Source organism: Dermochelys coriacea, chromosome 1, assembly GCF_009764565.3.
Source record: "Dermochelys coriacea isolate rDerCor1 chromosome 1, rDerCor1.pri.v4, whole genome shotgun sequence".
NCBI lineage: Eukaryota > Metazoa > Chordata > Testudines > Dermochelyidae > Dermochelys > Dermochelys coriacea.
Genome location: NC_050068.2, coordinates 296,854,435 through 296,866,817, shown reverse-complemented (window position 1 = coordinate 296,866,817; position 12,383 = coordinate 296,854,435). Strand labels below are relative to the sequence as shown.

General features: G+C 41.8%; 1 protein-coding gene across 2 annotated transcripts in view; it reads right to left on the bottom strand.

Annotated features, from left to right (window-relative positions):
- NELL2 (neural EGFL like 2) overlaps positions 1 to 12,383 on the bottom strand; it is a 240,447-nt gene that overhangs the window by 189,059 nt on the left and 39,005 nt on the right. The gene's annotated exons all lie outside the window — the stretch shown is intronic.

Below are 12,383 nucleotides of genomic sequence, written 5' to 3'. Positions count from 1 at the left end.
TCATCGGATGCATTTGGTGGAAAAAACAGAGGGGAGATTGATATACACACACAGAGAACAGGAAACAATGGGTTTATCATACACACTGTAAGGAGAGTGATCACTTAAGATAAGCCATCACCCACAGCAGGGGGGGGAAAGGAGGAAAACCTTTCATGGTGACAAGCAAGGTAGGCTATTTCCAGCAATTAACAAGAATATCTGAGGAACAGTGGAGGATGGGGTGGGGTGGGGTGGGGGGGAGAAATAACATGGGGAAATAGTTTTACTTTGTGTAATGACTCATCCATTCCCAGTCTCTATTCAAGCCTAAATTAATTGTATCCAGTTTGCAAATTAATTCCAATTCAGCAGTCTCTCGTTGGAGTCTGTTTTTGAAGCTTTTTTGTTGAAGGATAGCCACTCTTAGGTCTGTGATCGAGTGACCAGAGAGATTGAAGTGTTCTCCAACTGGTTTTTGAATGTTATAATTCTTGATGTCTGATTTGTGTCCATTCATTCTTTTACGTAGAGACTGTCCAGTTTGACCAATGTACATGGCAGAGGGGCATTGCTGGCACATGATGGCATATATCACATTGGTAGATGCGCAGGTGAACAAGCCTCTGATAGTGTGGCTGATGTGATTAGGCCCTATGATGGTATCCCCTGAATAGATATGTGGACAGAGTTGGCAACGGGCTTTGTTGCAAGGATAGGTTCCTGGGTTAGTGGTTCTGTTGTGTGGTGTGTGGTTGCTGGTGAGTATTTGCTTCAGATTGGGGGCTTTCTGTAAGCAAGGACTGGCCTGTCTCCCAAGATCTGTGAGAGTGATGGATCATCCTTCAGGATAGGTTGTAGATCCTTGATGATGCGTTGGAGAGGTTTTAGTTGGGGGCTGAAGGTGATGGCTAGTGGCGTTCTGTTATTTTCTTTGTTGGGCCTATCCTGTAGTAGGTGACTTCTGGGTACTCTTCTGGCTGTCAATCTGTTTCTTCACTTCAGCAGGTGGGTATTGTAGTTCTAGGAATGCATGATAGAGATCTTGTAGCTGTTTGTCTCTGTCTGGGGGGTTGGAGCAAATGCGGTTATATCGTAGAGCTTGGCTGTAGACAATGGATCGTGTGGTATGATCTGGATGAAAGCTGGAGGCATGTAGGTAGGAATAGCGGTCAGTAGGTTTCCGACATAGGGTAGTGTTTATGTGACCATTGCTTATTAGCACCGTAGTGTCCAGGAAGTGGATCTCTTGTGTGGACTGGTCCAGGCTGAGGTTGATAGTGGGATGGAAATTGTTGAAATCATGGTGGAATTCCTCAAGGGCTTCTTTTCCATGGGTCCAGATGATGAAGATGTCATCAATGTAGCGCAAGTAGAGTCGGGGCATTAGGAGACAAGAGCTGAGGAAGCGTTGTTCTAAGTCAGCCATAAGCAGGGAAGCAGGGGCCAGATGTGTCAGCATAAAGAACACCATATTATATCCTGTAAAGTTGTGGTGGGGAGGGAGGGGGAAGAGTGTAAGAAATAATGGAGTATATAGCTCTATGAAAAGTCAGGGGGGAAAAGTCATACCATGGTTGGGGGGCTGCCCTCCCTTTAACCCTTAGAAATTGATGCCCTGCTCAAGATGGGCAAATATACTTAGTGATGGAAATCTAAGGCCAAATTTTGCACAGAAAGAAACCACAGCAACTTCTGTTAACTTCAGCAGGAGCACACGTGAATAAGTGATGGCAGATTTGGGCTGTGATTCTCACAGACGCTGTCCCACGCCCATAGAAAAGTAAACTAAACCTTAGCAAGTCAACTTGGATAACGGGTAACACACAGTGACAAAAATATTCTAAACATCTCTGCTGTGCTAAGGAGTTCTAAATGTGTAGGCGAGGAAAATGACTGCTGGTAAGGGGGTATACATTTCCATTCTGTGAGCCAGCTGTTCTCCAAGGAAGATTTACTTCCAGGGAGAGCAAGAGGCGGTTTGTACTGTTGGCCTCTCCCAGGGGTTTTGCTGAAGGAAGGCTCCATAGGAGCCTCATAAGCTGAACTAATGCATCCTTTTTCCTGCACCCACAGCCCAGATTCATAGATTCTAAGGCCTAAAGCAGTGGATATCAAACTTCTGTATTGGTGACCCCTTTCACAGAGCAAGCCTCTGAGTGCGAACCCCCTTATAAATTAAACACACTTTAATATTTAACACTATTGTAAATGCTGGAGGCGAAGCAGGTTTTGGGGGTGGAGTCTGACAGCTCGCAATCTCCCCCATGCAATAACCTTGTGACCCTTTGAGGGGTCACAACCCCCAGTTTGCGAACCCCTGGCCTAAAGTGACCATTGTGATCATCTGGTTTGACCTCTTGTATAGCACAGGCCATAGAACTGCCCCCAAATAATTCCTAAAGTAGATCTTTTAGAAAAAAAAGAAACATTCAATCTCGGTTTAAAAATTGTCAGCGATGGAGAATCCACCACGATGCATTGTTCCAATGATTAATTACCCTCACCATTAATGATTTACACCTTATTTCCAATCTGAATTTGTCTAGCTTCAACTTCCAGTCATTAGATCGTTATAACTTTCTCTGCAAGATTGAGGAGTCCATTACTAAATATTTGTTCCCAATATAGGTACTTCAGTTATGTCTACACTGCAAATGTAAACCCAGGATTAGTGGGACTCGAGTCAGCTGACCCTGGGTTAGAGAACCCAGAGCTTGAGCACCTACATTGATTGTTAACCTTACGTTAAGAATTTTCTAACCCAGGCTCGAACCTGGGGCTCAGACGTCTACCCTGCAGCACACAATCCCAGACTCCTTAGTGCCCACCTGAAATGTGGTCAGTCTAGCCCTTTGACTGTGGTGCACTGTGGGAAAACTTGAATGTCCATCCTGCACATTACAGGAAGTCTGAACAGCCAGCAAACAGATCCTGCCAAGCAGTCGTTTTGGTCAGTGCACTCCCAGCTACCAGAACCAACAACATGGAGGAGGCACTTCTCTTCCTTGCGCTTTAAATTCTGTGTCAGGAAACTGGCAGAGCTGTCATAAGATGCTGGTGGACATTTCGGCAGTGTTTTCTGGCCCATCAAAGGCACCTGACACAGCTTATGATGGAGCAGGAGGAGAAGGCGTACCCAGGCATGGCAGACTCAAACTTCTGGTGCAGGGCCACAAGTACAGACTGGAGGGATCACATAGTCATGCAGACCTGGGATGACCAGCAGTGGGTCCAGAACTTTCACATGAAGAAAGCCACATTTCTGGAGCTTTGTGAGCAGCTTGTCCCAAACTTCCAACATAAAGTCACACATAGGAGGCCATTTCACCAGTCCAGAAGCAGGTTGCTATAGCCATGTGGAAGTTGGCTACCCCAGATCCATTGCAAACCAGTTTTGTGTTGGAAAATCAACTATGGTTAAAGTGGTCGCAGAGGTTTCTGAGGGAATCATGCCGACCACTTTGGGGTAAACCATATAAGATATTGCTGAAATAATTGCTGGCTTTGAGAGAATGGGGTTTCCAAACTGCTGGGGACATTGATGGGACTCGATTGTCCTCCTCAGGGAGCACATAAACCCCAAAGGGCACAACTCCATTGTTACGCATGGACCACAGAGGGCAATCTATGAACATCGACGTGGGTTGCACTGAAAAGGTTCATGATGCCAGGGTTTTCCCACCAATCAGGAGTCTACATTCATAGACAGGCTGGGACATTATTCACACCAAGTGACATTATCAATGAAATTACTGTCACACCACCAGCACATTTCTGAACAAAATGTCAAACCCCAATCTCATTTGGGACAAATGATTTTGTCACCTATGGATTACATGGTCTGCCTCTAACTGAAATGGACTAGATTTGGGAATGGAACACACTTCCCCAAACATACACACAGAGTTAATTGTTTTCAGGTGGCTCGATAGACCATAGAATGGTTACATAGCAGCATACTTACAGGCATGGCAATGTAAGGTTATTACTTGTAAGAGACAGGTGTGGCCCGAGCAGAAATCAGACTTTCCACTAAAAATACACTTTAAAGGTGCTTCTTTATTGTTTGCATAGCCCGGTCACCTTTTTTGGAGGGGGCGGGGATTAAATCTGTCATTAATGGATACACCCTGCTAGCTGGGCTTCTCATAACTTTTGCATTGGTTCATAGAGCAGAAATCCCTCCCATTACTATATTAATACACATCAAAATGGAGCCAGACATTGACTTTAGGGGTAGCTTCTCTCCCATCTGTGTCTGCTGCAGGCTCCACAGCAGGCTGTTCCTCAGTGGGGTACATCAGCTCCTCTGAGTATGGATCCAGAATGTGCTGCTGCTCCAAAGCCTGTTCTGGAACTGCTTTCAGCAACAGAGTGGCTTAATTGTCCAGAGTCAGTGCCTGCTGCTGGCTCCCATCAGTCTCATGCTGGATTCTGGGGCCAGTAGGTCACCATCCCGGCTGACTAGGTCATCATGCACCACTGTTGGCTCCTTGCCAGTGACCAGCACACAGTCAAATTCCTCATAAAATAGGCATGATTTTGGTGAGTTACCTGAGGTGCAGTTCTGGTCTTGGGTTTTCCTATACTCACCCCTGAGCCGCATAATCTGTTCCCTGCACTGGTTACCAGTCCAGTACATTTGCATAGCTGCCAGCATCTTCGCTATTTGCTAGTATGCACGATCATTGCCGGTACTCTTAATAAAGTCCACAGTTTTGCTGGCCTCACACTAGAGAGTTACCAAAATCAGTGTGCTCCTGTGACCATGAAGCAGTCTGCTTTGCAAAAGGCATGTTCTGTTCAGTCTCCACTGCAAACACAGAAGGGTCTCTGATGGCGCATTTGTAGCTCAATGGGATGTCATGTTCAGCTGACTATCCACCAAAATCCCCAAATCTTTTTCAGAGTCACTGCTTCGCAGGAGCAAGACCTGTATTCTGTAACTGTGGCCCACGTTCTTTGGTCCTATATGTATAGATTTATATTTTGACATATTAAAATGCACTTACATTGCTTTGCATCAATGACCTTACCTGTCCTCTTCTTTATTTATCACTCCTCAGACGTTTGTGACTTCTGCAAACTTCCTCAGTGATGATTTTATGTTTTCTTCAGATCACTGATAAAAATATTAAACAGCATAGAACCAAGAACTGATCTGTGCAGGACCCCACTGGAAATACACCCACTGATGATGATTTCCCATTTACAATTACATTTTGAGACCTATACGTTAGCCAGTTTTTAGTGTATGCCATGTTAATTTTACAATGTTCTAGTTTTTTTTTTTTTTTTTTTTTTTTTTTTTTTACTCAAAATGTCGTGAGGTACCAAAGTCAAATACCTTACAGAAGTCTAAGTCTACATCAATACTATTACCTTTATCAACCAGACTTGTAATCTCATAAAAAAGTTATTATATTTATAATATTATAAATTATTATTATAATTTTATATTATTTTATATGTATGTATGTATCAAATTAGTTTGACAGGATCTATTTTGCATAAACCTGCAATTATTTGCATTAATTAAATTACTCTCCTTTAATTCTTTATTAATCAAGCCCCACATCAGCTGCTACATTATCTTGCCTGAGTTCACTGTCAGACTGACAGGCCTATAATTGCCGAGGTCATCCTGTTTACTCTTTTTAAAAATTGGCACAACAACATTAGCTTACTTCCAGTCTTCTGGAACTTCCACAGTGCTCCAAGATGTATTGAAAAAAATCAACATTATTGGTTTAGAAAGCTCCTCAGCCAGCTCATTTAAACCACTTGGATGGAAGTCATCTCGACCTGCTGATTTTAAAATATCTAAATTTAGTAGCTTCTGTTTAATGTCCTCCAGAGAATGAAAAGAGGTTCATCATGCCATATGATGAGACTATATCATCTGTTTTTCCCCAAAATACAGAACAAATATTTATTGAACATTTCTGCCTTTTCTACATTATTATCGATAATTCTACCATTTCCACCTAGTAATGGACCAATACCATTGTTAGGATTCTTTTTGTTACTAATATGTTTTTAAAAATTCCTCCTTATTGTTCTTAATTCTGCTGGATGTAGATTTCCACTTGTATCTCTTGGCTTCCCTTACCAATTTTCTACAATTACTAACTTCTTTATATTCATTACTATCAACTTCCCCTTTCTTCCATTTGTTGTGATCAGGAACAGTCAGCATGGATTCACCAAGGGCAAGTCATGCCTGACTAATCTAATTGCCTTCTATTGCAAGATAACTGACTCCGTGGATGAGGGAAAAGCAGTGGACATGTTATTCCTTGACTTAGGCAAGGCTTTTAATATGGTCTCCCACAGTATTCTTGCCAGAAAGCTAAAGAAGTATGGGCTGGATGAATGGACTATAAGGTGGATAGAAAGCTGGCGAGATCATCGGGCTCAAAGGGTAGTAATCAAAGGCTCCATGTCTAGTTGGCAGCCAGTATCAAGAGGAATGCCCCAAGGGTCAGTCCTGGGGCCAGTTTTGTTCAATATCTTCATTAATGATCTGAAGGATGGCATGGCTTGCACCCTCAGAAAATTTGAAGATGACACTAAATTGGGAAGAGTAGTAGATATGCTGGAGGGTAGGGATAGGATACAGAGGGACCTAGACAAATTAGAGGATTGGGCCAAAAGAAATCTGACGGAGGTTGAACAAGGACAAGTGCAGAGTCTTGCACTTAGGACAGAAGAATCCCATGCACTGCTACAGACTAGGGACCAAGTGGCCAGGCAGCAGTTCTGCAGAAAAGGACCTAGCGGTTACAGGTGACAAGAAGCTGGATATGAATCAACAGTGTGCCCTTGTTGCCAAGAAGTCTAACGGCATTTTGGGCTGTACAAGTAGGAGCATTGCCAGCAGATCAAGGGACATAATTATTCCTCTCTATTCAGCATTGGTGAGGCCTCATCTGGAGTACTGTGTCCAGTTTTGGGCCCCACACTACAAGAAGGATGTGGAAAAATTGGAAAGCGGAGGCAACAAAAATGATTAGGGGGCTGGAGCACATGACTTATGAGGAGAGGCTGAGGGAACTGGGATTATTTAGTCTGCAGAAGATAAGAATGAGGTGGGATTGATAGCTGGTTTCAACAACCTGAAAGGGGGTTCCAAAGAGGATGGATCTAGACTGTTCTCAGTGGTACCGGATGACAGAACAAGGAGTAATGGTCTCAAGTTGCAGTGTGGGAGGTTTAGGTTGGATATTAGGAAAAACTTTTTCACTAGGAGGATGGTGAAGCACTGAAATGGGTTACCAAGGGAGGTGGTGGAATCTCCTTCCTTTGAGGTTTTTAAGGTCAGGCTTGACAAAGCCCTGGCTGAGATGATTTAGTTGGGGATTAGGTCCTGCTTTGAGCAGGGGCTTGGACTAGATGACCTCCTGAGGTCACTTCCAACCCTAATATTCTATGATTTACAGCTGCCTTCATGTCCCCTGTAAATCACAATGGTTTATTAAAATGCATGGTCTTCTGTCTCAATTGTGGGATTGTAGCTTTTTGAGAAAAACTCATTAGGTGGTAGCAGGCCCTAGCAGGAAGCTTTCAGTGGCACTGTAGAGTCCCTCTGGGAAAACTTACCACCACGGGAAGCTGAGTGTATAGTAGAAGTTATAAAAGCCAACAGCAGGCTTGGATGCATTTTAAAGAGGGAGATTTAAAATGAGGAAAATATTATAATAAAACTCAGTCTTACACTGTGTCTTTCCATTCTGGCTAACTGTGTCCAGGGGAGGTCGCCTTATCTTATGGTGATATAGAGGAGATTGAAAAGCTTCAGAGAGGGAAATGGAGATGGTTAGAGTTATGGTGAGACTTAAAGATATTTAAAAACTAGGATTAGATAGTCTGGAAAAGGGAAAAATGCTGGGGATGAGGGTTTTTTAAATTGTTAAGAGCATGTTATCTACTAACTAAGGCAAGTCTTGCTCTGGCGCCCTCTAGCAGGTGATCCATAAAGGATAATAGCTATACTATGATTACAGACAGTTAATAAAAATTCTACTTTAGCTCAAAACACTTTAGACAAATATTCTGAAAGCCTAAAATTCCTGAGTTCTAGTCCCACTGAAAAAAATTAAGTCTATTGTGCATAGATTCATACCAGGGATTTCCATAAATTATTCATATACATACACAATGTATAGTTAAAATCCATCAATTTACCTTTTGACTCTGTCCTGTAATATGAAGAAAAGGACAATACTCAATTAAATGAAAGGCAGTAAGCATAGAATAAATAAACTGAAATACTGATCTACATTACTGAAATATTCCAGCTAGATTTTGAAATGAGTGGGATTGTGACTATTGAGATCTGTTATTATGCAAAATAAGGTAATAATAAGAGTAAGCAAATCTTATTATTCCAGGCATAGGTTCCTTGTGAGGTTCTAGAAGGAATCCACACCACCACATTCAGCACTGCAGAGTTGGCTAAGTACATTAGTTCATTGTATTCCATGATGATACATGTGGCATGATAATGGGACATTCAGGATGACAAACCCTATTTTCCAATTAGTAGCTGGCACTTTAAGTGTTATGAAGGATTAAATATGGGCTATTCTCACCTGCCCCTCCCCTAAAACAGATAATGCATACAATCAAAACATCCTCATAGTCTAAATTCTAAATGTCAAGTATATAAGTAATATCTCATTAAAGCCCTTGTACTCATCTCTCTCTCGCTATACTGTCACTTCGATTCAATGGCTTTGCCCTTTTCCCTGTCCAGCCTAGAGCACTATCCAGGGAAGAAATTACTTACCGTGAAGAAATGACTGACAGTTCAGCAAGACTGAGAAGGATATAATAATGGCCTTAGCCTTAATGGATAATTTCATAACACCTAATGCATGTGCAAGGGGAGGAATGACGACCAATTCATTTTCTGCACCTATTCCTTGGTTATGGCATTTTTAATCAAGGGAACTTGAAGACTGAGGGACCTTTGAGTGTTTCATTCCTTTTCTTCTCATTCCTCCCCACTCACCCCATTTACCAAGATGTTTTTCCTCTGTGTATTTTTACTATTGCAGTCCCACTGGCTCAGGTGTTTCCTTCCTAATGCCATCTACCCTGTCATACCTTCCAAAATTATAGGGTGAAGGGAAGAGAACGATTACATTTATCATATCACATTTTTTAAAAGTAGGAAAAAAAAATGTACAACATTCTTCTTCTACTTTCTGTGACGGCCTTCCCATGCCAACTTTTCCCCATTGTGAGACAGAGATTAGGGGAAGCAAAAAGCCAAAATTACCACACCAACAATCATAAGAAAAAAGAATAATCTGATTGGACACCACACAGCAGATGAAACCACAGTCTGGATCTTTACTTGACTGTAAAATCCTTAATGAACATCACATCCACCACAATCTCGCCACTACTGAGATGACAGCTATACAGTTCCTGAAATCTAATGAGCAGACAGTGATCAAATCAACAGACAAAGGGGGCACTATTGTAGTCCTCAACTGTGATGACTATTTAAACGAGGCTGACCGACAACTCTCCAACACCATCTACTATAAAGAACGCAAAGAAGACTCAATCCCATAATTTTCCCAGGAATTTAAGGATATCATTAAATCCTTCTGCAAACAACTCCAAGAGAAACTCTACAAACTCATCCCCTATGAACTCACTCCAGGAACCTCCTACATACTTCCCAAGACACACAAACAAGGGAACCCAGGCAGGCCCATCTTATCTGACCATGGCACTCTTGCTGAAGGAATATTGCGACTCACAGAAATGATCCTCAAACCACTCACCACACAAAGGGCCAGTTTCCTCCAGGACACAATGGATTTCCTCCAGAAACTTGAATATTAACAGGTTTCAGAGTAGCAGCTGTGTATTGTCTGTATTCGCAAAAAGAAAAGGAGTACTTGTGGCACCTTAGAGACTAAGAAATTTATTTGAGCATAAGCTTTCATGAGCTACATCCGACAAAGTGAGCTGTAGCTCACAAAAGCTTATGCTCAAATAAATTTGTTAGTCTCTAAGGTGCCACAAGTACTCCTTTTCTTTTTGAATATTAACAACTCCCTCAGAACACCATCCTGGCACCATGAATGTTTCCTCCCTATACACCAACATCCCTCACCATGACAGCATAACTGCCTGCCTGCCTCAAATAGTTACAAGACACTGGACAACCCTCAAATATCCATCCCAAACACATCACCAAACTCATCCATTTCATCCTCCCCCATAACAATTTTACATTCAACAACAAACATGATGTACAAACCATGGGAACAGCCATGGGTACTAGGATGGATCCCCAATATACCAATGTCTTCACGGGCCACCTTAAAGAAGAATTTATGGACAAATGAACCACAAAACCAAGGATATAGCTGAGATACATTGATGATATTTTCATCCTCTGGACAGACAACTTAAACATAATAGATTTGCCCATGAATTCAACCTCCACTACCACCTCCATTAAAATCTCTCTGAAACACTCCAACACTAGCATCAACTTCCTGGATACCATGATCAGTGTCAGCAATTGAACTCTACAGACAACTATGTACATAAGAAACCCACAGATCACCACACCTACCTTCATAGAACCAGTAATCACCCCAAAACACACCAAGAAATCTGTTATCTACAGCCAGGTAATCAGATCACAGAATACGCTCCGAAGAGAAAGTTTGGGATATATACATCTTACCAGATACAAAACTGCCTTACCAAACAAGGACACTCCACCAGAGAAGTTGATGGTCCGTTCTATGATACAATCAATGAGAAGCTGCTTCAATACAGAAGTAAAACCCTCTCCAGCTACACACCCGTAGTTGTCATCTTCCACCCCACTCTGATGATACCCCATATGGGTTCCAAACAAACAACTACAACCCATATTTGATGGGGACCCCATCCCAAAAGAAATCTTTCCCAAATCTCCTCTTCTGGCCTTCAAATAACCCCCCAACCTCTTCAAGATCATCATCAGAAGCAAGCTCTCTACAGACCAGGACACACCAACTCAGAGCAGCAACAAACCCTGCCAGAACAGAAGATGCAAACCCTGCAGACATATCTACACTCCTACAATGATCAACACCCCCCAAAACACACCTTTCAAGATCCATGGGTCCTACATATGACTCCATGTGACCTCATCCAGTGCACTAAATTCCCCAACAACCAACAACTGTGTGTGTGAGACTAATCACTACACTCTCCCATGAACTCACACAGGAAAATGATAAGATAAAAACACATATCGCTGGTGAGTGAAAACTTTTCACAAAGCAATCACTCTATATCTGTTCTATCAATTCTTATCCTCAAAGGAAATCTGCACAACACTTTCAAAAGATGAGCCTAGGAGCTTAAATTCATAACTTTGCTAGACACTAAAAATCCTGGTCTTAATAAAGACACTGGATTTATGATTTATTGTAACACCTGTAAACCACTAACTCCCCTTCTTGTCCTTTAGGGGTGGCAATGGGCCCCGACACTTTGAATGGTCCTTTAAAATATGTGCTGGCTACTTATGCTAAACTATCTATTCAATCTTGTATTTAGCTCTGACACTCTGAGAGCCTTTCCCAGTCCTGAAGAAGAGCTCTGTATAGCTCAAAAGCCTTTCTCTCTCTCTCACCAACAGAAGTTGGTCCAATAAAAGATATTAACTCACCCACCTTGTCTCTCTAATATCCTTAGATCAACATGGCTACAACAACACTGCATGCAAATTGCCTTTGTATGTTTACAGCATTTTCTAACTGACAGTAAAGGAATAGTGAAAGCTGCCAAAATACTCACTTCAACCATCCTACCTCATGTGTAAAATTTCTCAGAATTCCAGACGACATGGGATAAATCTTTCAACTCTTATTCAGGCAAACCCTCCCATTAAAGTCAAGATAGTTTTGCTTGATTTTAAGGAATGAATAAGGACTAAAGGATCTGGCCTCATATAAACACTGTGGGACAGATTCTCAGCTGATGTAAATCAACATATCTTCATTGGCTTAGATGGAACTATCCCAATTTACATCAACAGCCAGTATGTCCCAGTCAATTAAACTAAAGTTGCTAGGAAGCTGTTTATAATGTGGTTGCATTCACCACCTAGAATAATTTACATCCTGTTGTCAAAATTCATTTTTTCCATTGTCAAGAAACATAAACTAACTGAAGGTTAGACTGCAAAGGAAAATAGGCAATAGTGACAGGTCATCACTCAATTTAATAACATCCTTTACAACCAACAGTTAAAGGATAAGGTCATTCCTAACTTGACAAACAGAATATAAACCAAGAATCTTTCAACTGACTTAAAAAACATTTCCACCCAACTATGGATGCAAACATGGTTAAAAGATTTAAGCATAGAC